Here is a 5,978-nt window from a genome sequence, read left to right as displayed (position 1 = left end):
TCTTTGAAAAGGAAGAGGTACATCACTGATAAAGTGTCAAAAATTACATGATTAAGTTGCTAAAGTGAATGAATTGTTTAACAAAAAAATGAATTAAGCACTTAATTATGTAGTAATTTTTAGTACTTGACTCAATGTTAAATTCTGATATTTTACACTTGAAAAGAGTTGTAATGCAGCTGGTCCACATTAAAAATTAATATCCCAAAGTTTTACTCTCATATCTCACTTATGTTGCAGGGCATTGTGGAAAAGATGTTAAAAGTACATGGGTATTATTAGAAATACTCAACTAACATGGCAACAACCAAAGAAATGCACTGCAGAGCAAAAGAAAGGGGCTAGGGATCGAAAAAAAAAAAACAAAGAAAAGAAATGAAAGAGGGCTTCCACAGATAGCAGGCTTCACGCACGCGAAAATACACTGTAAGGGAGGCACGATTGTGGCCGCACAGCATGGCCTCACAGTAGGGCACTCACGCAAACGCTGGGCTGGAGAGGAAATGGTGCAGGCCTTCCACGCGAACAGACAAAGAGATGAAACACGCAGTTGAAGGCGCGCACTGCAGAGAACCAAAACGCAGAGAGAAGGATCATGGCCTCATAGCAGAGCAGTGCACTGCAGAGGAAAAGAAGGGAGAGACACGAAAAGCAGGGGCATAAATGCGCACTGCAGAGAACCAAAACGCAGAGAGAAGGATCACGGCCTCATAGCAGAGCAGTGCACTGCAGAGGAAAAGAAGGGAGAGACACAAAAAGCAGGGGCATAAACGTGGAACGCAGGAACTTCGGATGGAGATGAAACGCAGAAAATGCAATGCAAAACGCGGCTGGAACGAAACACATTGCAGAGGCTCAACGCACAGTATAAAGGGGAAATATTTTTTCGTGCACAGCCTCCTCCTTTTCTCCTTCGGCTGGTTTTTCTTCCGCTTTTTCTTGTAGTGGATTTTCGGCTGCAACGATTTTATTTGATTATTCCGACAATTTTCGTTTAGAGCAGTAGCTAGAGATGTTAGAATTTAATCCTTTTGGGCATTTTGTTAATCTAGAGATGATAGGCTAGATTTTTATCTTGGGATTCAAGGAGTAACCCATAACTATTTGGGGATTGGATTTTCTTTAATATTTTGTGCTTTTGATGATTAATTTGATGAATTATATTTCAATTTGCATCTAGAAAAGATTGGAGTTCTTTGTTCTTGGTTTCGCTCAGTTGTAGACGTAAAGGCACAATTGATAGTTTAACAAGTAACATGACTCTAATGGTTTTCTTTCACTATTTTAGAGTTGTCATATAATTTGTCAAGTAATTTTATTAGATTAAAAATTGTGGTTCATTGCTATATTATCCGACCATGATTTCTAGGAATGAGAGAATGGTCGAGAGAAGATGAAAAGCGAAGTAAATCCATCACCAAATCAGTGGGCGAAAATTGCATCCCAAGTGTTTGTTTTATTGCTTCTTACAAGTTTGAGTCAACTTCTACACATTTCCTTTAAATCTCTTGATTCTTAGTAATTTTAGAAAAATAGTTTCACTTTTATTTTCAGCTTTACTCGTGCTTGAACTTCCCAACAATTTCACTCTTAATTCATTCCACACTCCCTTAGTAAATAGCCCCATTTTCGTGTCGATATAGTTAGTGGTTAACTTTCGAAATTTATTTCTCATTTCTTATTTTTTTGTTCATTGCTAGGTCATTTAGTTTACTGTTTTCTTATCATTTCAAAATTTCTTGTCACCACAAATGATAATATGTTGTGTTGCGAATATGAAATGTTTACTAAATTCTCATTGTCCCTGTGAATTCAATCTTGGGATTTACCCTCGTATTACTTTTACAGCTTCTACGCTTGGAAGTCAAAATTAAAAGCTGATCAAGTTTTTGGGGCCGTTGCCTGGGACAACTGGTGTTTATTAGAGCATTCTCATATTGTTGAAGAAGACGTTTGTAGTGCTGTGAACCTCTGCACAGCTTGGGTGACATTTTTCTTTATTTTATTTTACTTTATTTTTTTTGTGTTTATTTTGCATATTCTTTTATTTTCTGTTCTTGTTTGTATGACTGGTTGGACTAGGGACCAAACTTCTCGGTTGGTTAGGACAGAATCTCAAGTATCTTTTACCTCAGCATCACTTTCTCTTGACCCATCTTCTGACACTAATAGTACCATGGCTGAAAATGAGAATCATGATCGAGAAGTAGTGAATCAGAATAGGACACTTAAGGATTATTTACAACCTGTCAGAACTAGCACACCTTCATGCATAATCCAACCTTTGAATGCAAACGCCTTTAATTTCAAACCTTGAATGATTCCATTAATTCCACATTTTCATGGCATGGATTCCAAAAATCCTTACCTTCATATCAAAGAGTTTGAAGAGGTTTGTTCTACATTCATGGACCGGACTTGCACTGAGGAGGTTATTAGACTAAAGTTGTTTCCATTTTCTTTGAAAGATAAGGCTAAAACGTGGCTAAATTCATTGAGACCTAGAACCATAGGCACATGGCAAGAAATGCAAACTGAATTTTTGAAGAAATTCTTTCCAATACATAGGACAAATGCACTTAAAAGACAAATCATGAACTTTACCCAAAAAGATTCTGAAACTTTTTATCAAAGTTGGAAAAGATTCAAAGATCTTTTAAATGCTTGTCCTCATCATGGTTATGAAAATTGACGTTTGATAAGTTTTTTTTATGAAAGTTTGACACCTAAAATGCGCAAATTTGTACAAACCATGTGTAATGGAGAATTTTTTGACAAAGAGCCTGAGGAAGCATTTGAATATTTTGATTACCTTGCTGAAAATGCTCAATCCTGGGACACAACTGATGTGCATGATAGGTCTAGGCAAGTTGAGTCTGGTCATGGAAAATATACTTTAAAGGAAGATGATGATTTGCGTGCTAAGTTAACCCTATTGTCTAGAAAAATGGAAGCCATGGAATTGAAAAAGGTAAATGAAGTGCATGTTGTCCATAAAAATTCTGAGAAGTGTGGCATATGTGAGGATCATGGGCATTCAACTAATGAGTGTCCCACGATCCCCGCATTCAAAGAGATATTGTTGGACCAATCTAATGCTATAAATATGATACAAAAACCATATTCTGGTCCTTACTCTAACTCTTACAATCCAGGATGGAGAAACCACCCAAATTTTGGGTGGAGGAATGACCAGCAAGTAGCTCCAGCAGCTTTGGCTCCGAGACCCTCTCAACTCACAATTCAAGCACCTCCAATGCAAAAGAAAGGACTTGAGGAGACGGTACAGCAATTGTCAAACACCTTGCAGCAGTTTATGCAAGGTCAAGCAACAATCAACAATCAAAACTCTCAAGCGATAAATGACATTCGGAGCACACTTACAAAGATGACTACGGCATAGAGTTCTTAAGAAAAAGGGAAATTACCTGCACAACCTTAACCCAATCCACAAAGTCAGCCACCTCAAGGAGCGGTTGAGAGTTCAAATGTAAGGCAAGTGAAGACAGTCACTACTTTGAGAAATGGTAGGGTGGTGAACATTCCAGCTCAAGGTTCAGACAAGGCAGGTAAGGTCTCTAAAGCTGTACAAAATGAGGCTGAAAATGGTGAGTGTGAACGAAGTGAAACTGAAAAGATTTCATGTCCTATACCTGCTTCTTTTCCTCAAAGATTGGTTCCTCTGCACAAAGACAAACACCAATCTGAAATTTTAGAAATATTCAAGCAAGTTAGGATTAACATCCCTTTGTTGGATGCTATTCAACAAATTCCTGCATATGCTAAGTTTCTAAAAGATTTGTGTACGGTTAAAAGGAAATTAAATGTGCAAAAGAAAGCTTTTCTTACTGAGCAGGTCAGTGCCATAATTCAGAACAATACCCCACCAAAATATAAAGACCCTGGCTCACCAACAATTGCTTGTGTTATAGGAAGTTCAAAAATTGGTCAAGCATTGTTAGATCTAGGTTCAAGTGTGAATTTATTGCCTTATAATGTTTATGAGCAACTTGGTTTGGGGGAATTAAAACCAACTCCTATCATTTTACAACTAGCAGGCAGGTCTATTAAAATGCCAAGAGGGGTTGTTGAGGATGTATTAGTTCAAGTGGATAAATTTTTTTACCCCGTAGATTTTGTTGTGTTGGATGTTCATTTGACACCAAAATCTTCTTTTCAAGCGCCTGTGATTCTTGGAAGACATTTTCTTGCAACTTCAAATGCATTAATAAATTGTAGGAGTGGTGTTTTAAAGTTGAGTTTTGGGAACATGACCCTTGAACTAAACATTTTTAATATTTGTAGGCAACCTCAAGACTTGGAAGATGCACAAGAAGTAAATTTGCTGAAAAGCATCTTTGAGGAAGAGGCTTATTTGGCATACCAGCCCACTAACCTTCTGTTTGAGTTAGAAAATATTTGTGATCTCATCACTGATGACACCCCCATTGATGTTTCTCCTGTTTTTAATGCAGAAAATAAATTGGAGACTAAGGGTGCGTTTGGTTACCAAACTCACCTCAACTCATCTCAACTTATCATTACAACTTTTTCAAATCCCAATACAAAATATAATAAACAATTCAACTTTTTCAAATTTCAAAATAATAATAATATTAAAAAATAATATTCTAACAATATTTTATCATCACAACTCAACTCAACTCAACTCACTTCAACATCCACACACACCCTAAATGGAGGCCAAAAATTGAGCAGCTTCCACTGTTGACCGCAAGTTTGAAGCCTTCAGCAATGAAATCCCAACACTAGAGCTGATTCTATTGCCGAATGACCTGAAATATGCATTTTTGGGTCCGGACAGCACCTTCCCAGTGGTGATTTCAGCCCAACTCACTCATGATCAAGAAGGGAGATTAATGGAAGTCTTAAAGCAGCACAAAAGTGCTATTGGGTGGACAATTGCAGATATAAAAGGTACAAACCCTCTTGTGTGCACTCATAGGATTTATTTAAAGGAAAATGCTAAAGTCTCTAGGGAGATGCAAAGGAGACTAAATCCTACCATGAAAGAGGTAGTGGAAGCAGAGATTTTGAAACTATTTGATGTAAGAATCATCTACCCTATTGCAGACAGCAAGTGGGTAAGTCCCATTCATGTAATTCCAAAAAATCTGGGCTTACCATTGTGAAAAATGAGAAAGATGAACTGATTCCTACTAGGATTTCTACTGGTTGGCGAATGTGCATAGATTATAGGAAGTTGAATGCCGCCACTAGGAAAGATCATTTCCCTTTGCCATTTCTTGATCAAGTGTTAGAAAAGGTTGCGGGCCATGATTTCTATTGCTTTCTTGATGGATTTTCTGGTTTTTACCAAATAGAAATAGCACCTGAAGATCAAGAGAAAACAACTTTTACTTGCCCGTTTGGCACTTTTGCATTTAGAAGAATGCATTTTGGACTATGTAATGCACCAGCTACTTTCCAAAGATGTATGCTTAGTATTTTCAGCGACATGATTGAAAATTGTTTGGAAGTATTCATGGATGATTTTTCTGTGTTTGGTAGTTCTTTTGATGTATGTCTGACTAACTTACAAGCTGTTTTAGCCAGGTGTGAAGAGAAGCATTTGCTTCGCAATTGGGAAAAGTGTCATTTCATGGTTCAACAAGGCATAGTTCTTGGTCACATAGTCTCATCACGAGGTATTGAGGTTGATAAAGCTAAGATCGAGCTTATCTCCAAGCTTCCTATACCCAAAACAGTAAAAGAAATCAGATCATTTCTTGGGCATGCTGGGTTTTATAGGAGATTCATTCAAAATTTTAGTTCTATCTCTAAGCCCTTGTGTGAGTTACTTATGCATGATGTTGCTTTTGAATGGACTTCCTCTTGTCAAAATGCTTTTGATAAGCTAAAAATTTTGCTCACTACAGCCCCTATCATGCAGCCCCCTGTTTGGTCTATTCCTTTTGAGATAATGTGTAATGCTAGCGATGTAGCAATAGAAGCTG

At 37.4% G+C, this 5,978-nt stretch overlaps 1 non-coding gene across 1 annotated transcript; it reads right to left on the bottom strand.

Annotated features, from left to right (window-relative positions):
- Positions 1-2,575: 2,575 nt before the first annotated feature.
- Positions 2,576-2,682, bottom strand: LOC121243786. The gene has a single exon (XR_005936274.1). It is a non-coding gene; the product is annotated as a small nucleolar RNA R71 (small nucleolar RNA).
- Positions 2,683-5,978: the final 3,296 nt, after the last annotated feature.

The sequence above is a fragment of the Juglans microcarpa x Juglans regia genome, chromosome 8D (assembly GCF_004785595.1).
Source record: "Juglans microcarpa x Juglans regia isolate MS1-56 chromosome 8D, Jm3101_v1.0, whole genome shotgun sequence".
Taxonomy (NCBI): domain Eukaryota; kingdom Viridiplantae; phylum Streptophyta; class Magnoliopsida; order Fagales; family Juglandaceae; genus Juglans; species Juglans microcarpa x Juglans regia.
The sequence above is the reverse complement of the archived record's forward strand: the minus strand, read 5'-3'. Positions and strand labels throughout refer to the sequence as shown.